Source organism: Suncus etruscus, chromosome 1, assembly GCF_024139225.1.
Source record: "Suncus etruscus isolate mSunEtr1 chromosome 1, mSunEtr1.pri.cur, whole genome shotgun sequence".
NCBI lineage: Eukaryota > Metazoa > Chordata > Mammalia > Eulipotyphla > Soricidae > Suncus > Suncus etruscus.
Window position 1 is genome coordinate 195411722 of NC_064848.1, and position 25031 is coordinate 195436752.

Below are 25031 nucleotides of genomic sequence, written 5' to 3' on the forward strand. Positions count from 1 at the left end.
TCCACCTGTCTGCCTACAGATGAATGAGTGGATCAAGAAGTTGTAGCACGGGGCTGGAGAGATAGCATGGAGGTAAGACGTTTGCCTTTCATGCAAGAGGTCATCGGTTCGAATCCCAGCGTCCCATATGGTCCCCCGTGCCTGCTAGGAGCAATTTCTGAGCATGGAGCCAGGAGTAACCCCTGAGCACTGCCGGGTGTGACCCAAAAACCACAAAAAAAAAAAAAAAAAAAAAAAAAAGAAGTTGTAGCACACACAATGGGACATTAAAGAGTCATATGAAAAAAAGAAATGTGTTTGTTGCAAGTTGGAGGGAATGGAGGGCATCATGTTAAGTGAAATTAAGTCAGAGAGAGAAAAAAAATATGGAATCATCTTATATACCTGTGAAGATAGAAAAAACAAAACTAGGGAATAGACAATATCAAATAACAAACTCTTGGCCTTTGATTTCAAAACCGAGCCTATGCAGCAGCGGAGAGTGGCCTTGGCGGTGTGTGAGGGCCCAGTGACTTTGTACATCAAGGTAACACTTGTAATGGTGAACACGCTTGTAATCCTATTACCTCAACTTTAACAATAAACTTAAAAAATAAAATTTTTGCCAGTCCGATGCTGAGCTAGGTTTTAGGAAACAGTCAAAACTATAATTTCTGAAAGATGAAGTTATGGGTCAAATATTTGAGATGAGCATTAATAGCATTAGATTCATGACTATATGACATTAGAATTGATTAAATTCAAGACTATATCAATTTAGGCACTTATATCTGACTATATAAACATACAGGTAGTCCTTTGGTAGGACCTTTGACCATCTGCCCCTAAAAGTTCTGGGCCCTGTGTTTGCTATTATTTGCTGCTATAAACAATCCTATTTGTCTAATTCAGAAACTCAAGGTGTTTTGTTTTGTTTTCCTTTTAGAAGTTGTTTTTTTGCTTCAAACCAGACCTCAAGAAATGGATTCTCATCAGGCTCTGAAGCCTCCACTAGCGAGAGCTTCCAGTTCACACCCAGGCTCAACAGAGAGGTGAGGCAGACCACGTGAGCTCTGCTGGGACTTTTGGCCTTAAACGACACCAAACAGTCATGTTGCTGCTTTATTATTAACCAAGCCCATCAGAGTCAGCTTCTGCTCATCATCTCCCCACAGATGGGAAACTAAACCAAAAGCCACTCAGTTCCTACAGGTTTTCTACCATTTGGATCCTACCTCTGAACTTGGCCAGGTTGGGAGGCCAGACAGGTTCTTGACTTCTGGACACAGACTTGGGAATTTCTGCTGTGAGCTAGTGGGGGAAACTGATGTGGCTGATGGAGAGCGTGGGCAGGCCCATTCCTACCACGAGCTGGACACAGAGGACACCAAGATGGGCCCCATTCTAGCTTATGAGGGGCAGGTCCATAAGGTGCATATGGGTGTGGGCAGAGTCTAGGGCTGGGGCAAGCCTGGGGGAGCCAACCCTCTCACCCTGAGCCCTCTGCTCATTCTCAAGCTGCAATCCACGCTCCCTTGCCCACTGATCCACACAGTCAAATGAAACCGGCTTTTCCTTATTTATCAGCATTATGCAAAAATGCTGCAAAATTTTGCAAATGCAAAATCAGTCCCTCGCCCCCACCAATATACATACACATACTATCTTCTACCTGCTTTCCAATATAAAGTCACCAGCAAAGTTGGGGGGATGTAATCAGAGGGTACACTTCCAATAGAATTCACCTCATCAGATATCTGCCTGGACCATAAAGACGAGCCATGGCTGTTTTGGGTGATAGTTGTTTGTTTTTGAAATGGGAAGGAACATTCACCTGTGCTCAAGGTTTACTCCTGGCCCTCTGCTCAGGGATCACTCTGGCAAGCGCAGGGGACCATATAAGGTGCATGGAATTGATGCTAATTCAGCCACATGCAAGGCAAGCGCCGATGTACTATGGCTCTGGCTCTGCAGCCCTGTTTTAAGATCAGTTTCATCCATTGGGCCAGCATAGGTCCTCTCTCACCCCCCCAAGCTGTACCTGCTCTTTCCAATATCACTGAAATGTTCTCACAGGGCCTCCTGAGATCAAGGTGTACAGTCTAATGAGGTTCTTCTGGGGCCCAGTGTCTTCACACTAACTGTGCTGCTCTATTTACCAGCACAGTGGATTTCTGGTCCCTTGGTTCTGACCCTTCATGGGGACCTCGCCCAGTCCTCACATGATAGTTCTCTGCTGTCTGATTTTGCAACTCCCCTGGCTCCTTCAGACCCAGCTTAAAATCTTCTGGACCAGTCTGCAAGGCCCGCAGAAAAACATTCCCTCTGGTGTACATGAAAAACACCTCCTCTCTGGTCATCAGATAACCCTGGTCTGAGAACTAGTCTCTGCCTTCCCCCTCCCCCCACAAAACACAAAAGGACAAATTTAAAACCAAACCAAACTAAACATTACCTAGGAAACTAGCTGGGGACGTCCGGATCAGCTTTCTCTTTGAAAATCACAATCACAGAAATAAAACAGCTTCAGTACTATCGCAAAACTACACCTCAGTGACAAAGAAAGAAAGTCACGATTACAATCAGGAAAACTGTACCCACCATCTCTGCCTCAAGTCCTGGCGTTGTCCATTCAGAACTCAGAGTTCCCAGTGGAAACCCAGGTTCCTCCTCTGAGTCCCTCCTACACGACAGATGGATCTGGTGAATACTGACAACCAGAATCCTTGCAACTAGAATCTGGCCTCAGAAAGACAGTGAGTGCCTGCAGGGTCAGGCCTAAACACAGCTGTGCACTTTGTCCCTGCACCCACCATGGGCAGCCAATCTCTTCCCCTGCAAGCACAACCATAGTTGGAACGTCTCCTCCTACCTGCTGCCCCCAGCCTGTTTTAGTGCCCACATGATAGTGCCAATGGCCCGAAGACCTGTGGGCAGAGTACTGGCTTGCTGATGAAAGAGACACAGAAAAGGGTAAGGAAGACTTCCTGCCTTGGAGAGGGCCGCTGAGTGTGGACTGTGACCTTAACATGAGAACTCTCTGTAGGGACCTGGGAGAGAGGGAACCTGTACAGACTGGGGTGGCCTTACTGAGCACTTCACTCTGGAGCCCTGGAGCTCAATGACAGAGCCTGGGAGACAGGAACCTGTGCAGACCAGGGAGCGGCCTTGCCAAACTGGCTGTGCAAATGCTTTCCCAAAGACTCAGAGATGCTCCTAAGAGCGCGCCAACCTGCTGGACAGCTCCAAGGAAGCTCCCCACACTCTTCCTCCTCTTCGCTCCCCCATTTTTATGACTCAACCCTGTCAAGAGCCCAAGTGTCTAGAAAACAGTCCTGGGATTTCCCTTGTTTCCTAGTGTACTCATTCATTCGCCCAGCAAACACCTTAAAAGCTCGTGTGCTGTATCACAGTGTGTGAAGAACTGGGTGCATGCTACTGAGTAAAGCAACCCGGTCCTCCTGGAAGAAGGGGAAAAGCAAATGTCTACTGAAGTCCACACTGCCTTGGGCTGGGGAGCTCAGAGGACTAACCCATGCCTATAAGTACTGTCCCCAGTACTGCATGGCCCCTTGAGAACCACTGTGATGACCCTGGTGGGCCCCCAGAATTGACTCCTTGTCTGGCTGATATCTCAATTACTGCCAGAAGCGGCCCCAGAGCCCCTGGCACACTGTTCAGGAACCCTTTCCTGATGAGAGAGTTCAGTTTCTAGAAGGCTGGGCCCCCTTCCAGCTAGACAAGGAAAGGGACCTGGAATCTGGGAGGAGGAATCACCTGGTCTAAAGAGGGAAGGGGAAAATAAAGAAAATAAAATAGGTTTTGAAAAGGGTTTTAAATAAATACACAAAAGTTTAACATATGAGATTTCCTATATATTAAAAAACTGTATCCTCCTTGGCTTTACAAGTCAATCTGCAGCTGATTCAAATCTATGCCACTAAAATCCTACTTTTTAGTCAGTTTCGTACTTTGGGTCCTGTGTGAATTTCATTTGCCAGGAATGTTTGCAAATAACTTGTATTTACTTATGGAGAAGGGGATCATGATTTTTCAAGTCACTGGGGACAGAGACTATCTTACTTTCTAAATATAAACCATCTATACCAGTGATTTTTAAATCACCAGTGCTTGGACGGATGCTGGTCCACAGAAATTTCCTACCAGTTCAGATAAAAAGTTATTGCCATAGCGATTTGGGAGGGCTGAGAGATAGTACAGTGGGTAGGGCATTTGCCTAGTACACAGCTGACGTAGGAAAATTCCTGAGTGCAGAGCCAGAAGTCTGAGCATTGCAAAGTGTGACCAAAAAAACAAGAAAGAAACAAACTAAAGGTGATTTTCAACTGTCAGTTCAAAGGTCACTGTCCTGCTGGCTACAGGTTTAAAAGATTGAAACCACAGCTTTATACTGTCAAATATAGTACAATGTATATTATACAGTATGTTCTGTCCATTATAGCCAATATTCAGTAAACACCTATTATCTGGGAAGCACTCTAGATTTTCTTGCTGCTTTCCAATTTGGGAGTGACGCCTAATGGTGCTGGGAAACCATGTAGTGCTGGGGCTGAGGACAGACCTGGGCTACCTACCACATATGAAACAGGCGCTCCAACCCTTGTACCATCTCCCCTGTCCCAGAAAATACTCAGCTTCTTGTGTCTACTCTCCATTAGCAAGATTTAAAAAGGGTTTGTAAGAAATGCTCGGTTCAAATTCTGACTTTCAACTACAAAGAACAGTCCCGTAATTAGGAGGGATTTTTCTGTCCAGAGCTATATCTACCAGATCATACTGCTACAAAGATAAATTCATAGTTATAGACAATCCACCAATGATGGTTTAAGTGTGATATATCTTGAAACAAAATTAGCAAAATATCACTAATTACATAAAATGGGGACAGATACATTGGGCTCATTAAATAATCCTTTACTTTTGTATATTTGAAAATTTCTCCCAGATTCAAATATTTCTTTTAAAAAGAACTATATGGACAGGGCTTTCTGCATTGCCCTTTAATTGTGAGGTGAAAGTAGAGGATGCTCCACACCAGCCTGACTTTAATATGCAGATTCCAGGATCTTTTTTTTTTTGTTGTTCGTTTGTTTTGTTTTTTTTGTTTTTTGTTTTGGTTTTTGGGCCACACCCGGCGGTGCTCAGGGGTTACTCCTGGCTGTCTGCTCAGAAATAGCTCCTGGCAGGCACAGGGGACCATATGGGACACCGGGATTCGAACCAACCACCTTTGGTCCTGGATCAGCTGCTTGCAAGGCAAACACCACTGTGCTATCTCTCCGGGCCCAGATCCCAGGATCTTTTATACAGAAACCTGACAATAGAGACTGTATAAAAAATAAAACTTTATTGGCACTACAGACAATTGGATTGAACAAACTAGTTTGCCTGGAGCCTAGAGTTGGTCTTATGCCAGGAAACTTCAGGGGTAGGGTCTCCTTGGTATTTAGGCCAAGGCTTCTCCTTTCCATGTCCCTCATATTTTGGTGGGCCTATGCAAACAATATTTGCCACTCTAACACCGTTTTTACTGTGCTCCTTTGACTCTAAACCTTAAAAAAAAAACCACTTAAACTTTTGATGTTAACTTAAACTAATATGCATGTGCATGAAAATGTAAAAAAAATACTATGCCTTCAATGTTTAAGGAGTCACATAAATTTCATGGCTTTAGATGCTTTGTATACTGCTAAGAAATGTTATAATGTACTACAATCTGGGGACTTGTGGACAAAGTAATTGTACATGGGTTGTTTTATTTTTCTTAATGTTCTTTGACTGTAAGTTCAAAATTTAGGCGTCAGCAAGGAGATTTCTTCTGAGAATTGCATTCATGGCTGATTGTCCTTCCACTGTAACTTTACCTTGTCCTCTTTCTTTGCATCATTGTTCTTATAATTAAAAAAACCATAAATAGATTAAAAAAATAAAAATAAAAAAAGAACTATAATGGACCAGAGTGATAGCACAGTGGTACAGCATTTGCCTTGCACACTGCTGATCCTGGACAAACCTGGGTTTGATTCCTAGCATCCCATATGGTCCCCTGAGCCTGCCAGGAGTGATTTCTAAGCGCAGAGCCAGGAGTAACCCCTGAGGGTTGCTAGGTGTGGCCCAAAAAACAAAAACAAAAAACAAAAATAAAAGAACTATAATATGGGGCCGGTGAGGTGGTGCTAGAGGTAAGGTGTCTGCCTAGCAAGCGCTAGCCAAGGACTGCGGTTCGATCCCCCGGTGTCTCATATGGTTCCCCCAAGCCAGGGGCGATTTCTGAGCGCTTAGCCAGGAGTAACCCCTGAGCATCAAACGAGTGTGGCCCCAAAAACCACACACACACACACACACACACACACACACACACAAAGAACTATAATATAAATATAAGCTCATTCTATTGGTTCTAAGAAATAGCCCATTGGATAATCACATACTTTTGATGTTGCTGTTTTTGTTCTTTGGCTAACACAGGAGGTGCACAGGACTTACTCCTGGATCTGTGTTCTGTGATCACTCCTGGTAGGCTCAGGGGACCATATGGGGTTCGTGGGATCAAACCTGGGTTGGACTCATGCAAGGCAAGCACCCTCTGTATTATTGCTCTGGCCCCCTAATTATAAATTTTGATATAGGTGGTTTCCTATTATTTTACCTACCAAACATCCCAAGTCAGATCAAAGAACCAAAAGCAGTGACTCATTTTCTTAAGTTCTCCTGTACTATTCTGAGGAGTGGCTGTCCTTATGAGGCAGAAACAGATCCACTCTGGTCAGTCATAGCACATCAATTCAGAAATATGTTCAGCCACTGGGTTCTGCCTCCTTTTACGAGGAAATAAAGGCTAAACATCCAAATGTGAATCAAACAAATGCAGCTAAACACATGCATTGCATTGACATACACACGCGTGCGCACACACATCGACACACAGGCAAGCTCTGTCCACATACAGCAGCCCAGTGGTTATTGCACTCAAGCCAATCCCACAAACAGCGCCCCCAGCGGTCATGCACAATGCCACCATCAGCCCATTGGACCTTTACTTCCTTATATAGGGAATGAAGGAATGAAGGGTAATGAGAAAAAGAACAGCTAGCTCACCACTTGCTGCCCAGACCCCCTACCCACGACCTCCCTCCACCTACCAACCTCTGCTCTCCGGGTCTCTCCCATACATCCAACCTCATTCGCCCAGGAGGAAAATGAGGCACCAAGGGATTAAGAAACTCCCAAGGGACTTGGGCTATATATGTAGCTAACATACAGAGTAAATGCAGAGCATTTGCCTTGTACTTGTGAGGCAAAGGAGGGAAAGACACAGATTTCAAGTCCTCAGAAAAGAAGGTGTTTTTGCTTTGTTGTTGTGTTTCACTGAATTTCCCACCCAGGTTACAAGGAGGGCCTGGGGAGATGGCTCTAGTGGAAAAGCACTTGGGAGAACAAGAGTGGTGGTGAGAGCCCTGGGGCTCAGGCCAGGCATTGCTGACTTTCCTTCCTGCCTGCCTTTCACACCTCCTTTCTACGTGGCCCTCCTCTCCAGCAGCCACACTGTCCACCTGTTACCCCTCTTTAAACGTTCCTCCTTTTATTCCCAGAGGTTGACTGCTTCCCTCCTTATTTCCCAGAGTGCTGTGTTTTTCCTTCAAAGGAAGAGCTCACAATTTAATACATACGACAATGCACAAATCTGTTGGCTTGTTTGTTGTCTAGCCTAGAGAAAATGCTGAGTGCAGGCATAGACACATCTATTCTCTCCCCCAGTGGATTTTCAGTGCTAAAAAGCACAATTATTTATGGAATAACTATTGTTCAGTGGGTCAACTTACAGTGAAAGATTTTTAAAATGCCCTATACCTCAAGTCTCAAACGATAAATTTGTTTGGGGGCCACATCCAGTGATGCTCTGGTATTCCTGGCACAGAGATTGCTCCAACAGAAGACAGGGTGGGGTGGGGGGTGGGGGGGGTGGGGGCGGCTCTGACATACAAAGCATGTGCTCCAGTCCCTAGCCCAAAGGTTTCAGGTTGTTTTGTTTCTTGTTTTGTTGTTTTTTCCCTAAAGTGTCTGGGATTGACCCTAGGACCTTATACATGCAAAGCAAGTGATCTCCCTGCAGAACTATATTCCTGGCAGAAGCATTTCAAAGATAGCATTTAGTGTTTTGCTGTTGCTGCTGTGTCACATCCAGTGGTGCTCAAGGCTTACTCCTGGCTCTGCACTCAGGGATCACTCCTGGCACAGCTCAAAGGAACATACTGCTGGAAAGTTGCTGGGGAGCAACCTCGCTTCAAGACATTCAAGGCAAACACCTTACCTGTACTATCTCTCCAACCCCAATAGCATTAGATGTTGTTAAAAAAAAGGGGGGGGAGGCAAAGAGATAGCATGGAGGTAGAGCATTTGCCCTGCATGCAGAAGGACAATGGTTCGAATCCCGGCATCCCATATGGTCCCCCGAGCCTGCCAGGAGCAATTTCTGAACGTAGAGCCAGGAGTAGCCCCTGAGCACCGCCAGGTGTGACCCTCCCCCCCCTCCCCCACAAAAAAAGACTTAAAAACTGAACAAGAGAAGTCAGCCTCTGTCAGCTTTAACTGCCAAAAGTGAAATGAAACTTGTGCAATGTGATTCTGAAAGGTTTTTTTTTGTAGAAGCAATTCAAGGGGCTCCTTTTATGATCAAAGAAAGCTTTGCCTGGTGTTCCTACTGCTAAGGTAAACCTGCAAGGCACTCAACTGTTACTTCCAATCATCTCTGCAATATTTTTTTATAAGGCCATCCCAGTGGTGCTAGGGCACGTGGAACCTAATATGGGTCCATTCGGGGCCCTTTTACATAGTAATCAAGTGCTCTACCACTAGAGCTATCTCCCAAGGCCCTCCCAGTAAGTTCTAGGAGCCGATACTCCGGGCAAACTCAACTACACAGGACTGCCTGATTGATGGAGGTCAGCCAGGCCTCCCACCCTACCAGCTTCTCAGGAAGGAGATTCTTCTGACAGTCTTGCTATTACTGAGAACACCCCAGCTTCTGAATTTGTTCACTGGAAAAACAAAAGAAATCAACTTCTTTTCCAAGGACTTGAAACTAGTGTTCTAGACCCAGGATAAGCCTGGCTATCTGATTTTGGACACTTTCTCACTTTCTCTGAATCAGTTCCCCCCGCACTGGAAATAAGATTGAACAGCAGAGAGCCCGTGAGATGGGAGAAGAAAGCAGGTCCTCAAATAACAGCATTTCATTCACCATCGCCAGGATCCTTTCTTTTCATCGTTATAATAAAATTACATTGAACAAAATGATGTTATTTGAGGACATGCTGTTATCGGCTATCCAGAGGGTGACGGGAGGTTGGAAAGCAGGAACAGGGCCCAGCACACAGCCAGCCTCTATATTGACAGTTTACTTCGCTGTTTACAACTACCTGCTGCCAGTCTACTTGACAAAGCTCGAACAGCCAACAGAGGCTGCAGCTGGCGTCCTTTCAGCCATTCAGTTCCTCAGACCCTGAGATTGTTTTTTGTCTCTGATGGTCACATTTCTGATGAGACCCTCAAGGTCAGAGGAGTGAAATGCCATGCCGTGGAGCCCAGAGCCCTCTCCTTCCTACCGTGGGGGGTGCAGGGCATCAAGACTTGCCCCTGCCTGGCAGCTGCCCCCCTGCCCCCAGTGACTGATGCTCAAGGACATCCCATGCAATGCCATGAAGCATTCTGAACCCTCTGGATGAGGAACAACACAGAATCCCATGTATAACCTTGACGTGCTTTAAGACTCAAGCCAGCAGAGTTTCCAATCTTCTTATAACAATACTTATTTTTGACTTGGGATTTGAAGTTGACAAAAACCTTAATGAATCGCCAGGACAAAGTGAGCTGTCCGACCATGGCTCATTAGTTCCTGGAGTTAATGCTTCTCATGGGGACAAGAGTCAGCCAAAGGATAGAACTCCAGGTAAAGGAGAAAATATTGCCCTGACCCAGAGATCACACACAGCCTGCTGCTCGGGCTGCTGGCTCTCCTTCACAGCCACCTACCCTCATCCAGACATTCTGTGATGCAGCGGCGCCAGCTGTGACTAGATGCTTAGTACATGCCAGCGATATGAAAAATTACATGGAATCCTTACAACCTCCCAGAATCTACTACCAAAACTCATCTCATCTAAGATCTGTAAGATAAACCAATATTTTATGTTTACCAAAAAAAAAAAAAAAAAAAAAGGGTCAGGGGCCAGAGCAACAGTAACGGGGGTAGGGCACTGCATGTAATCTAGCCAACCCAGGTTTGATCCCAGCATCCCACATGGTCCCCTGAGCCTGCTGGGGGTCATCCCTGAGAGCAGAGCCAGAAGTAATCCTTGAGTACCACTGGATGTGGCCCAAAATAACAAACAAATGTAAAAGGTCACCACAGTGCCTTAAAATATTTTTAAAAAAGGGGCCGGGCAGAGGTGCTAGAGGTAAGGTACCTACCTTGCCTGCGCTAGCCTTCAATGGTCCGCAGTTCGATCCCCCGGCGAACCATATGGTCCCCCTAGCCAGGAGCAACTTCTGAGCGCATAGCCAGGAGTAACCCCTGAGCGTCACCAGGTGTGGCCCAAAAACAAAAACAAACAAAAAAAATAAAAAAAATAAAAAGGAGTTACTTTTTTTTTTTTTTACAATCATTGACCTCAGAAACTAGAAGAAACATTTTTGCCAGCAATGTAAGAATGGGCACGTTTCACAGCATTGTTGGCCTGTGAGCACTGTCTCATTTTATAGATAGCAAAATTGAGGAACAAAAAGAAAGGAGTGTGCGTGCCCAAAGTGACAGCTGGTCACACCAGGGGGACAGAGGCCTGGAGAGTCTGGGCATCTATTCGTGGCACTAAACTCACACTCTCCATGACTCCCTGGATTACCCACAGACGCATGCGCTGGGCCAGGGGCAAGAGGCTGCGAGCCCTCCCCTCCACTTAGAGGACTTGGCGCTGGCCATTCTCTTATCGTTGAATCTGACCTTTTGTGTGTCCAAAGAAGGCACCATGTGCCCCATCATCTCAGAGAAGCGACTCTTTTTCTTCTGGGGAAAGCTACATGGTAGAATGGAAAAGGCACATTTTGGAATCAGAAAATTCTGGACTGAAATCCTCCTAACCAGCTCATAATTTCACCTTTTTTTTTTTTTTTTTTTTTGCCCTAGACACATCACTGAATGCTCTGAGTCTCATTTTCCTCCTTCATAAAAACTATCATCATCTACCTCCCTCAGGCACCTGCTGAAGGCAGGGCTAGGCTGGAGAGTTGGAAGTCAACACTGGCTCTTTTCTACTTTAGCCTTCTTCTTTGGGAGAGGCCCAAAGAACAAACATTCCCTGTGACCTCAACAATTCCCACAGGGGATGAGGGGGGAGGGGTATTAGAAGTAGAAGGAGGGGAAGGGAGAATGGGAGAGGATCGGACAGAAGACAGACACAAACACTGTCATAAGACAGACCCTCAGGGGCCAGTGCGGTGGCACTAGAGGTAAGGTGTCTGCCTTGCAAGCACTAGCCAAGGAAGGACCACAGTTCGATCCCCCGAAGTCCCATATAGTCCCCCCAAGCCAGGGGCGATTTCTGAGCACTTAGCCAGGAGTAACCCCTGAGCATCAAATGGGTGTGACCGGAAATACAAAAAAAAAAGTCAAGACCCTCAGACAACGAAGATGACAGAAGACATTTGTCATGTCATGTTTGTACAGAAGACAAAACCTCAAACAAAGATGAATTGGAAGCACCTGGAAGATGGGATTGTGTGCGCTTCATGACTTCTGAATAAATGAAATGACATAAAGGAGGGTAGAGAACAGGATTCCATCGAGGCACTGACCAATAGATAAAGGGATGAAAATAGTTTCATCCTGAGCCAGACAGGAAACCAAGCTGATGATTTAATTTGATTCTGCAGTTGGTCTGTAGCAAGAAGAATGGCCCAGCCATTCTGTTTTGTTCCTCTACATTGATTCCTCCTCTTTCTTTGAGGGTGTCAGAAAATCATCAGAAGAGGGGCCGGAGAGATAGCACAGAGGTAGGGCATTTGCCTTACACACACTCGACCTGGGACAGACCCTGGTTCAATTCCCGCCATCCCATAAGGTCCCCCAAGCCTGCCAGGAGCGATTTCTGAGCACAGAGCCAGGAGTAACCCCTGAGCACTGATGGGTGGTACCCCCCCCCAAATAATCCTCAGAAGATAAAGTTTTGGACTTAGAGAAAGACTAATCAAATGGCCTTGAGAAACAAACACCATCCTCTTTTCTTCTCTGTCTTATCCGTGGCTCATCTGAGTTTCTAGGGGCTGGTGCCAACGACCTGTAGGGCAGTTGGCTTGTATGTGGTTGACATGGGTTCGATCCCGAGTACCCAATATGGTTCCCCAAACCCACTAGGAGTCATCCCCCAAAAAACCCATGGCGCCTCCAAGTTTCTAGTACCAGGTCTACTGTACATAAAAATTGGTTGCATGAGAGTTAGAGAACAGCATGTAGGATGCTTGCCTTGTACATGACCAACCATAATAGTTCAATCCCCAGCACCAGACAAGATCCCTCAAACCCAGTCCTTTGAGCACATAGCCAGGAATAAGCCCTGAGCACAGCTGAGTGTAACCCCAAAACAAACACAAAACTAGAAGGACTGAATTCTTTTTGTCTTTATTTTGAGGTTCACACCCAGCAGCAGTGCTCAGGGGATACTCCTGGCTCTGCACTCAGGAATCATTCCTGGCAGGCTCGGGGACCATATGGAATGCCAGGGGTTGAACCTTGGTTGGCTGTGTGCAAGACAAGCACCTTTCCTTGCACTGTTCTTGCCTATTCACTGTACTATTGCTAGGGCCCATGGACTGATTTTTGTTTTGTTATGTTTTGTTTTTTGTTTTTGGGCCATACCTGGTGGCTCTCAGGATATGGGATGTCAGGGATCAAACCTAGGCCAGCAGGGTACAAGGCAAACCCCCTACCTGCTGTGCTATTGTTCAGGTCCCTAAAAATTTTTAACTTCAAGGGCTGGAGCTGTGGTGCAACGGTAGGGTGCTTGACTTGCATGTGCTGACCTAGGACGGACCATGATTCAATCTCCCGGCATCCCATATGGTCCCCCAAGCCAGGAGCGATTTCTGAGCGCAGAGCCAGGAGCAACCCCTGAGCGTCACCGGTATGGCCCAAAATCAAACACACAAACAAAAAAGCTAAAAAAAAATTTTTTTAACTTCAATTTCTTTTTGTCCAAAACATCCTTCCCATTTATTACACCTAAAAGTCTCGGGGCCGGGCGGTGGCGCTAAAGGTAAGGTGCCTGCCTTGCCTGCGCTAACCTTGGACGGACCTCGGTTAGATCCCCCGGTGTCCCATATGGTCCCCCAAGCCAGGAGCAACTTCTGAGCACATAGCCAGGAGTAACCCCTGAGCGTCAAACGGGTGTGGCCCAAAAACAAAAACAAAAACAAAAAGTCTCAGCTTTCTTGCCTCTTTTCCAAAGTATTCTAAAAACATAATTTCCTGGGGGCAAAGGGTCCCCCCCACACCAAGCCATGTTCAGGGGGCCTGGGGTCACTCCAGTGATACTCCAGAAACCAGACAGGGCAGTTGAGTGGGGCCCAGGAGACACACCTAGCCACATCTGGGAGCCAGGAATGTGCTCCAATCCTTTGTACCATCTCCCCAGGCCCTGAAGACAACAACCACTCCTAACAGCCAGCCAGCACAGCAGGGAGTCTGTGGGGGTCTCCGAGAGAACGGGGAACCCACAGCCAGCACCTACCGCCCAGCCACCCTCAATCAGTCCCAGCTCTAGGGCCATTGCTCCCCAATCAGAATCAGCGTGTTAATCTCCTTGCTCCCAGGCAGAGCACTTTTCCAAGGAGATAAGCGCCCAGCAGGCTAACTGGAAGGCCCCCAACCAGCCAGGCCTGGCCAGAGCGAAAGAAAGCCAGATAAAAAAAAAAAAAAACCTCGTTTATAAAGCCAGCCTGCCACCCTCTTCCATGCCCGGCCCCCCTTGAGGAAGCAGCAGCTCACCCCGACTTCTCTAAGTTTAGACCAACCACCCATTTTTTGGAAGAACTTGAGAGACTTGACTTGAAATAGCTAAAAAGGGTTAGCTAAGAGCTGCGGGAAAGGGCAGTTTCACTCCCCCAAACATGCTAAGAGATGGAAAAAGTTGTTCTAGCTGCAGAACTCAGAAACCCACCCTGGGAACTGGGGGTGGGGGTGGGGGGGACTCTGCAGAGCCCCTCAACCCGGTTCTCCTCCCTACTGGGCTCCGGGGCACAAGTCAGAGAGTGAGTGAGTGAGTGAGTGAGTGAGTGAGTGAGTGAGTGAGTGAGTGTGTGTGTGTGTGTGTGTATACTCTGCAGAGGGGCACAAGTCAGGGAGTCAGGGAGTGTGTGAGTGTGTGTGTGTGTTTGTGTGTGTGTGTTTGTGTGTGTGTGTGTGTACTCTGTAGAGCCCCCCCAACCCGGTTTTCCTCTCCTGTTGGGCTCTGGGGCACAAATAAGGGAGTTAGCCTATGTGTGTGTCATTGTATGTGTGTGTCGAGTCAGTGTGTGTGTGATTGTGTGTGTCAGGTCAGCGAGTCAGTGTGTGTGTGTGTGTGATTGTGTGTGTGTACTCCGCAGAGCCCCCCAATCCGGTTTTCCTCTCCTGCTGGGCTCCGGGGCACAAGTCAGAGAGTCAACGTGTGTGTGTGTGTGTGTGTGTGTGTGTGTGTGTGTGTGTGTGTGTGTGTGTCACATCCCCATGGGATCCAGCCAACCCCTGCCCGCAGAACGACCCCAAACCCGGTTCTCCTTCCCTACTGGGCTCTGGGGCACAAGTCAGGGAGTCAGCGTGTGTGTGTGATTTTGTGTGTGTGTGTGTGTGTGTGTGTGTGTGTGTGTACTCCACAGAACCCCCCCAACCCAGTTCTTCCCTCTGGGGCACAAGTCAGTGAGCCAGCGTGTGTGTGTGTGTGTGTGTGTGTGTGTGTTCCACGTGTGTGTATGTGTTTGTCATGTCCCCATCAAGTCCTGCCAACCCCTGCCCTCTGTGTGTGTGTGTGTTCCACGTGCGATTGTGTGTGTGTGTGTGTGTGTGTGTGTGAGACGTCCCCATCGGGTCCTGCCAACCCTTGCAGCACAACGACCCTCCACCACCCACCTAAGGGGCAAAGGCCGGCGCGACCCAGCTGGACCTTCACCCCATCCCCGACAGGAGCCACGCGCCTCCCTGTCTCGGTCCCCGAGCTCCGGGACACCCCATCCCATCGCACCCCAGCTGCGATCCCCATGACAATGCAACAAGCCCAGGCAGCGCCCCCAGGGAGCCCACCGAGGAGGCCCAAGTTTTTGGGGGGTGTCTTTTTTCCAAGATCCCGGTGGCCAAAGGCAGGCGGGCGGGCGGGACACGTTAGGCCTCGGCCGCGGGTCACCTGTCAACCGTCCGCGCCGCCACCGTCCCAACGGCAAGCCCGAGCGCGGGACCTGCCCGGAGGACGCTGGAGCCGGGCGCTGACAGGGACGGCCCGGACGGAGCCCGCGGGGTGCGGCGGGGTGCGGTCGGGCCTTCTCCGCTGACGCTGCCCGCGCTCACCTCACCCTGAATCCGCCGCGGGCTGCCTCATCGTCGTCCGGCGCCGGCGCCCGGACTCGGCGGCCGCCGCGGCTCCCGCTCCAGCCGCTGTGTCCCTCCCGTCAGCCGCCCGCCCCCGGGCACCGGCCGCCGCGCACGCCACGCCCCCTTTTCCGCCGACGGACACGCCCCATCTTGCATAGGCCAATCAGAGGCATGTAGGGGCGTGGCCAGGCTCACGCCAGGCCCGGCCAATCCAGCCCCGATTTTCACTCCCGCCTCCTTACGCTATGGAGCGGCCGCCGACTTGTGCGAGCGATTGATCAGGGCTGTTAAAGGGGCCGCCGCCGCTTTGCGGCTCCTGTCGGTCCTTCGGAATCCCCGGGACAGAGGTGTAAGTTTCTCTGTGCTTGCTCTGCGCGCTGAATTAGTTCATTTCCTGCACACACACACAGACACCCACAGTTTAGCCACAGCTTCAAGGAGATTTTTAACCCCTGTCAGAGGGAGAAGCCGAGGCAAATGCACTCTAGCCAGGCTTTGACAGGGTTGTTCAGGGTAGATGGATTTCTTGTCTGTCCTAGCTCAGAAATTGGCTTTTTTGAAAATACATTCCTTTTTTGATTTTTTTGGTTTTTTTTTTAGGTGAAACAACTTTATTCACCTTTTATTTTTATTTATATTTTTATTTATATATTTTTATTTTTATTTAACAACTTTATTGTAGTTCGTAAAACCACAAGGACACTCTGTTCTTCATTTAAAAACAGTAGTACTAATACCTATTCTTCCTAGAAATGATGATATGGGCCCTTTTAAAAGAAAAATGCACCCCATTCTATAGTTTCAGGGAAGTTAGTTGAAAAACATTTCTCATCTGGACTCATTCCTAGCCCCCTCCCTCTGGCCAGTTCTTTAGAGTTTAGAATTCAGCTCGTCTACACTACTCTTTTGGTGAGGCAATATTCGAGGTCTCAGAGGCAGATTTTCTGAAGAATAATTCTCCCTAGTGTGATGATCCTGGATCACATCGTTGACCTGTGAACCACAGAACACTGACATGACACACCGTGTGGCATTTCAGTGTGCCTCAGTCCTGGAGGATTTTATTGCATTGAGGTCACGTTGTTTCTATGTTTTGAAGGGATACTGTGTTAGTTTACCACGCTCCCCATCATCCCCAAGTTGGGGTACCCCCTAGATTTTTTTTTTTTTTTTTTTTTTTTTGGTTTTTGGGCCACACCCGGCGGTGCTCAGAGGTTTCTCCTGGCTGTCTGCTCAGAAATAGCTCCTGGCAGGCACGGGGGACCATATGGGACACCGGGATTTGAACCAACCACCTTTGGTCCTGGATCGGCTGCTTGCAAGGCAAACGCCGCTGTGCTATCTCTCCGGGCCCACCCCCTAGATTTTTTTAATTTGCACCTCTGGGCCAGATGCTGAGTGTCACATTCCTTATATTTGGAACTAGCTGTAGAAAATAGACATGTCAGCCCCCTGCTCCTGAGTTGGGCTAGGAGCCAGCACATCCCAAGGGTTTTGACTCATTCAATGTAGTCTTGAACTATGTTGAACTATAGAATTTTATCTGCCAGAAGTAATGCCGAAGTTATTCTCTTCCAGGGACATGGCTAGAAGTCTGGCCAGCAGGGCTGCAGATTGCTGAGAAGAAACTCAGAACAACTCCCGATGGGTCAAGCAACCATGCTTTGAACCCATGTTCAAGCAACAAGCCAGGCTTGTTCTCTGGCTGGTGAGACAATGCTGGAGAATCTTAATGGCAAACACACCCTTCCTCATTAATGCCATCATCTGGTCTGGTCATAACTCTTAGAGGGTGACTTGTTCCTATAGAACTTTGTTCTAATGCCATCCAGTCCTGTTCACATCCCAGTCATATTCGCTCCCTCCCCCACTTCTTGCTATCTCAGACAAAGACAAGCCAGAAACCACACACACACACACACACACACACACACACACGCGCGCACACACACACACACACACACACACACACACACACACACGCACACGCACGCGCGCGCCTCAAAGTCTGCTTCTTAGATCTACACTCCTTCTTTGAGAAGCTAGTACCTGCCACCCAACAATCCTTTTACTATGATATCTGACATTCACTGGGTTGGCCAGAGATGGCTAAGAGGACATTCATTTATCTCAACTGGGCTATTTCTCTAGGTGATCACTGTCTGGGACCACTATTGACTTCCCCTGGTCCTCTCCAAAGGATAAAAGGGGCACTTGTCTCAATTAGAAACAGCTGTAATTGTGGATATGTGAAACTATGCAACCAGTGAGGTATTAATAGTATATCAGTTCAAAGCTCTTGTTGACCACATTTTAGAATGCCAGCCTGGGGCAAAGAGTGGAGGTGGGTGTCTGATTGCCGTACCCATGCCGGGATCCTTGGAAACTGGCAGTGGACCTTTTAGAGAGCTTCCACCTTTCATGCTCATACCAAGCCTTAGGGTAAGATTAGTCTCTTTGATATATTATCATTTCAAACTAAGATTCAGCAAGAAAAGGCAGGAGGACTTCTTTGAAAAAGAGAATAATGTGGAGACTTGGATCATAAATGAACATATAGAAACATAAAAATTATGAACTCATCAGGCACCCAAGAGCACACCAGGCTCTTGCACAGATCTGTTCACTGAAACCTTACATGTATTGTCTATGCAGTGGTTACTGTCTCCATTTTAGAGACACAGAAGAATTGCTGCTGTGTCCTAGATCACAAGACTGGGGGGGAAGCCAACATTCACCACTCTGATGACCAAACTCCTCCCAGTTGCCCTGCACCAATGTCTGCCAACTGCCCTTCCTTCCTGCCAGAAATAAGAGCAAGAGAAACTTGGAGAGATAATACAATGGGTACAACACTTATCTTGCATGAGGTGACCCCAGTTAGATGCCCAGAACTTTATATGGTCCCCTGAACCCTTTCAGGAGTGACCCCCTAAGCACAGAGCTTGGAGTAAGCCCTGAACACTATTAGGTGTGCCCCCACCAGAAAAATAAAATTAAAAATAAAAAACAAAGAAGCAGAAGAAGCAAATACACAAATCTTCAGCAAAAGGAAGCAATGATAGAAGCATTGCCTTCAGTTCCACTGCTCTAGTTTACCATCTCCTTGACTTTGAGCATGATTAAATCTTGTTTTATCCTCAGATTATTCATCTATAAAATGGGGACAATATAGAATAGAGAAGTAACTCAACATGCTGAGCACATGCTTTATATGCAGGAGATCTGAGTTCAATCCCAAATACCATATGATTCCCTGGGCACCACTGGGAGTGACCCATAGACACAGAGCCAGGAGTAGACCCCAAGCACTACCAAAACAAACACAAAGCGAACACTAGCAAATTCAGCCTCCCTGGGTTGATATGAAAACCAAATCAAACAAGATTACTTACATACTTTGAACTTCCAAAATAGTTGCTCTCAGGGCTGGGGATGTCATTGAGTAGAATACTTGGCCTTGGGGCCTGAGAGATATAGCACAACAGTAATGCATTTGCCTTGCACGCAGCCGATCCAGGACAGACTGTGGTTCAAATCCCGGCATCCCATATGGTCCCCCGAGCCTGCCAGAAGCAATTTCTGAGTGCAGAGCCAGGAGTAACCCCTGAGCACCGCTGGGTGTAACCCAACCCAAAAACAAAAAAAGAATACTTGACCTTGTCTATATGAGACAGTGGGCTTGATAACACACACACACACACACACACACACACACACACACACACACACACACACACATTTGAGCTGACAGCTTCTCTCATACTACTTGTATAAAGTAAACTGAAGTGTTGGACCTGCTGTGGATGTATAATAGAAATTTAAGCCCAGCCCCCATACCGGAGCCCTTCTCCCTGGCCTGGGGAGTGCTGGGAGGCTTGGCAGGCCCCAAGCCATCCTTGTCTTTTTCCCCTGACTCCAGGCCTTCCCTGGGTGCCAGCTCAGATGGCCAGAAGTGGGTTCAGGTGGACTCTTAGTGGTCCTCAGGCTTCCCCCCTACTTCTCCCTACACTAATGGAAATGCACTTTGGGAGGAGGGCGGGCCGTTTTAGTACTGGTTTATGTTGGGACAGTCACTGGAATTTTTTTCTCCTTGTTTTCCTATTGATAGTATTGTATGCATATATTTTATATATCCATAACATCCATCTTGTATTGTGACCTTGATACTGCCCTACAAACCTCATTTCTAATATTTTACTGCCTCAGTTCCAACCCTTATTTCCCCCTATCTTCTCAGTAGGTGCAGCTCATGACATGAAGCTCACCACATAGAGTGGTGATTGCAGTTAGAGAAATAACTACACTGAAAACTATCATAACTGTGAATGAATGAGGGAAAAAGAAAGCTATCTCGAGTACAGGTGTGGGTGGGGTGGGGATTAGATAGATCTGGGAAATTGGTGGTGGGAATCCTGCACTGGTGAAGGGGGTGTTCTTTACATGACTGTAATCATACAACTACAATTATATTTGTAATCACGGTGTTTAAATGAAGATAATTTATAAAAAAAAAAAAAAAAAGAAGAAAGAAATTTAAGCCCAAGTTACTATACTAGTATCTGTGCCCTGACCCCAAACCTTAAAAACCTTACCCTAGTCTGTCACCACCCAGGCTACAGCTGAAACCTACATGGGTCCTGAGTTATTTCCAATTATGACATTTTAAGATAATGATTTTCTCATGTAATTCTAAACCCTATCTTAATTGTTTTAAATTCTTTTATTTTCTAGCTTTTGGGCCACACCTGGCAATGCTCGGGATGCTTTCTCAATTCTGCACTCATGGATTACTCCTGGCAGGGCTCTGAGAACCATATGTGGTGCTGGGGTGCTGGGGATTGAACCCAGATTGGCAATATGCAAGGCAAACAATCTACTCACTGTCCTACTGCACTGGTCTGTAATTAAAAATTTTTTTCTGGATTGACACATTGTATTCATCTGAAGTCAATAGATCACTTTATGTTTTACTCTTCATGCTATTATGGTTTTGGAAAATGAATAGTGACATACCTTTAAACAAAATATGACAGAACATGTTTGCATGTCTCTTTAATATTTAATTATGTCATTATTTCTAATAACATTGCCATTTACAGTTATTCATAGTTGATTTAAACACACCAGGTTTCAGTACCAGTTTCTTTTTTTTTTTTTTTTTTTGGTTTTTGGGCCACACCCGGTGATGCTCAGGGGTTACTCCTGGCTGTCTGCTCAGAAATAGCTCCTGGCAGGAATGGGGGACCATATGGGACACCGGGATTTGAACCAACCACCTTAGGTCCTGGATTGGCTGCTTGCAAGGCAAACACCGCTGTGCTATCTCTCCGGGTCCTCAGTACCAGTTTCATCACCATCATCAACATTCATCCACCAATGTTCCCAACGTTTCCAGAGTCCATTCCAGAGCTCCATACTTAGCCTGCTTCATAACAGTCATTGTTTAAGTTCAGTTCTTAAAACTTGGGTCTCTTTATTACATTGTTGTTGACTCCAAGGTTTGTATATTTAGTTATGTTCTTGAACCCCTGAGCATCATCGGGTGTTGCCCCAACACCCCCCAAAAGGTACCATTTCTATTTCCTAATTTCCTGGTGATACGGTAATAAATGTCACTTTTTAAGTTATTCAAGTGTATATTTTTCAATTTCTTACATTGCATTATATAATATGTGTGCATTAATATAATAACATATACAATACAATAAAATGCAATACAATAATATAAGAATGATTGATAATTGATCATAATTAAATTATATAATATATTGTATGTCATATGTATTATATTTAACATATTATATATGCAGATACATATATATCTTAGAGGATTTTATTTAAGTGTATGATATTACATTTTGTTTATAATTTTTTTAATTTTCTTTATTTAAACACCGTGATTACAAACATGATTGCAGTTGTATGGTTACGTCATGTAAAGAACACCACCTCCCTTCACCAGTGCAAGATTCCCACCAGCAAAACCCTGTCTCGAGTACAGGTGTGGGTGGGGTGGGGAGGAGGGAGATCTGTAATTAAATTTTTTACACTGCGCTATCAGAAAGAGAATCAAGAGGGACCTGAGTGATAGCACAGCGGTAGGGCATTTGCCTTGCGGGCAGGGCAGCCAATCCAGGATGGACGATGGTTCGAATCCTGGCATCCCATGTGGTCTCCCGTGCAAGAGAGAGAGAGAGAATCAAGAAGTGCATCAAGGAGCCAGAGAGAGAGGGTAATGGATGAGGTACCTTTGCCTTGTATGCAGCCTATGTGGGTTCAGTCTCCTGGGCACTCAAATGGTCCCTCGAGCACTAGCAGGCATGATTCCTGAGCACAGGCACAAGAATAAGCCTAACCATATCTGGTGTGTCCCCTGATCCCAAAAAAAGTACATTAAAATTTTAAAAAGTTGATTCACTTGGAATCCATCTTTAAAAAATTCAGGGACTGTTGTGTACAGTACTTTGGCAACCACTGGGAGTTCAGTAGCAACAGGGGCAGGGCATGCAGAGCCCAGGGACAGAGATAAGATATGACTGCAAACTGGGAGATCTCAAGAGGCTTCCCTAAATGTCAGCCGGGAGCTTGGGGTAGAGAATAGGCACTGTAGGATCCTCCAAACATGCTTGGTGGTCAGATGAAATGCAAGAAAATCCCAGTGAGTATGTCACTGAGTGAAATAATATATGAGGAAACTGCAACAAAATGTCTCCCCCAGACTCCAGGAAGGTCAGACAGACAGACAGACAGACAGACAGACAGACAGACAGACAAAACTGCAACAGAATGTCTCCCCCAAGACTACAGGAAAGAGACAGACAGACAGACAGACAGACAGATGTAGACACAGACACAGAGAGACGGAAGATTTGGAAATTAGCTAGTTACAAAAGTCATTTTGCCAAAGCATTGGAAAGGCAGGTAAGGTGTTTGCTTTGCATGCAGCTGACTAGCTTTCCAAAACCCCATATGGTCCTCTAAGCCTTTCAGGGGTAGTCTCTGAGCACAAATCAGGAACAACTGAACACCGCTGGGTTTGACCAAAAAACAAAACCAAAAATGAGCAAAAGCATTGGAGGTGTGTGTGTGTGTGTGTGTGTGTGTGTGTGTGTGTGTGTGTGTGTGTGTGTGTGTGTGACAATGCAGATTCCCTGGTGGGTATGTGTATGTTACAATGCAGAGTCCCTGATTGTGTGTGTGTGTGTGTGTGTGTGTGTTAAAATTCAGAGTCCCTGGAACAACCAGGCAGAGGAAAAATGCTAAGAGAAGAGAATGGAGACTGTGCAGGGAGGACCCCAGGGACCTACAGGTTTCAACAAGTCAAAGGGGACAGGAAGAGTCCCAGCCACTGAGATCAGCTAAATGCAGATAAGAATGGGTGTGGGTGTAGACTCACAGGTTGACGGCAGGAAAGGGGGGAAATTTCTGCCTAATGTCTACTATTTTTGTAGTGGGTGGGGAAAAGAGAGCTTCCCTCTCCCCTCTCAGTGCCAGAATAAAACCTAGAGTCTCACATAGATGAGACATGTGCTCTAACCACTGAGTAACATCATGGCCCTGAAAGTCCTTTCTTGAGAGTGGCAGAAGAAGGTAATAACCAGGCCTTATTTATTTATATTTATTTATTTTTGGATTTTGGTTTTTGGATCACACCTAGTGGCACTAGGGTTACTCCTGGCTCTGATCTCAAAAGTAACTCCTGGCAAGCTCAGGGGACCATATGGGATGCCAGGAATCAAACCAGAGTCCATTCTGGGTTGGCTGCATGCAAGGCAAATGCCTTACTGCTGTGCTATCACTCAGGCCCTGATAACCAGGCCCTTTGGGGCAACAGTATAGAGCTGAGAGAAAAGAAAGAGGGATCTTGGAATGGGAAAGTAAATTTTGTACTTTTTTTTTTTTTGTTTTTTTGGGTCACACCTGGAGATGCTCAGGGGTTACTCCTGGCTCTATGCTCAGAAATAACTCCTGGTAGGCACAGGGGACCATATGGGATGCCTGGATTTGAACCACTGTCCTTCTGCATGCAAGGCAAGTGCCCTACCTCTATTCTATCTCTCTGGCCCGAATTTTGTTCTTTCTTCTCTTAAATTTTCCTTCTTTTTCTCTTCGTGGTAGTACTGGAGATTGAATTCAGGACCTCATGCATGCAAGGAACAAGCTTCACCAATGAGTCCTATCCCTGGCCCTTGAGTTGGTGTTTTTGAAACTCCACTCCTGGGGTCCACCCCCTTCTGTTTCCTTGACTCTGCAGCAGAGATTCCTGCTATTCTCTCTGTGCCACCACTGGGGTGACCCTCCAGATAATGGGGGTATGGGAGGGAAGAACAGCATTCTTGACTGACTTCCTTCTTAAAGGGGTGTGGGGACCTAAGATAGGGTGGGGGACATTGGGACAATGGTGGAGGGAAGTTGATACTCTGTTGGAGGGTGGGTGCTGGAATGTTTTATGCATTAAACCCTACCATTCACTGTATTGTAAATCATGGTGCCTAACATAAAAGAATAACATTTTTAGGAGCTGGAGTACAGATGCAGGGCATATTTGCCTTGCATGCAGCCAACCTGGGTTCAATTTCCAGCATCCCAATGGTCCCCTGAGCCTGTCACAAATGATGTCTGAGTGCATAGCCAGGAGTAAACTTGAGCACCACTGAGTGTGGCCCAAAAACAAAACAAAAATTTTTTTGTTTGTTTTTAGATTTTTGGGCCAAACCTGGTGGCGTTCAGGAGTTACTCCTGGCTCTGTGCTCAGAAATTATTCCTGGCAGGCTTGGGGGACTGACTGTATGAGATACCAGGGATCAAACCCGGGTCTGTCCTGGGTCGGCCATGTGCAAGGCAAATGCCCTACTGCTGTGCTATCACTCCAGTCTCACACAAAAAAAAAATTGGGGGGGGGGGGTTTGGGCCACACCCGGCAGTGCTCAGGGTTTACTCCTGGCTGTCTGCTCAGAAATAGCTCCTGGCAGGCTCGGGGGACAATATGGGACACCGGGATTCGAACCAACCACCTTTGGTCCTGGATCGGCTGCTCGCAATGCAAACGCCGCTGTGCTAACTCTCCGGGCCCCACAAAATATATTAAAGAATATCAAAATGTCTGAAAAAAGTCAGTGTTGGAAAGTTCATAGTGGGAAAGGAGCCCTCATTCATTGTTGATGGAAATGTTATCTGTTCAGATTCTATGGAAAGCAATACGAATATCTATTCAAAAATAGAAATAGAATTTCCATATGACCCAGTGATACCACTTTTGGGCATCTATTCCCCAAACACAAAGATATTCATTCTAAAGGATCCAGACACATCTATGTTCATCACAACACAATAGCCAAGATATGAAAACAACCCAGATGACCAACTACAGATGAATGGATCATGACATTGTGGGATATATACACGTTGGAATAGC

General features: G+C 46.6%; 1 protein-coding gene across 1 annotated transcript in view; it reads right to left on the reverse strand.

Annotated features, from left to right (window-relative positions):
- TEX2 (testis expressed 2) overlaps positions 1–15692 on the reverse strand; it is a 138927-nt gene extending 123235 nt beyond the window's left edge. Inside the window, 1 exon segment of the mRNA XM_049781646.1 lies at positions 15590–15692. The gene's annotated coding sequence lies outside the window, so the exon portion shown is untranslated.
- Positions 15693–25031: the final 9339 nt, after the last annotated feature.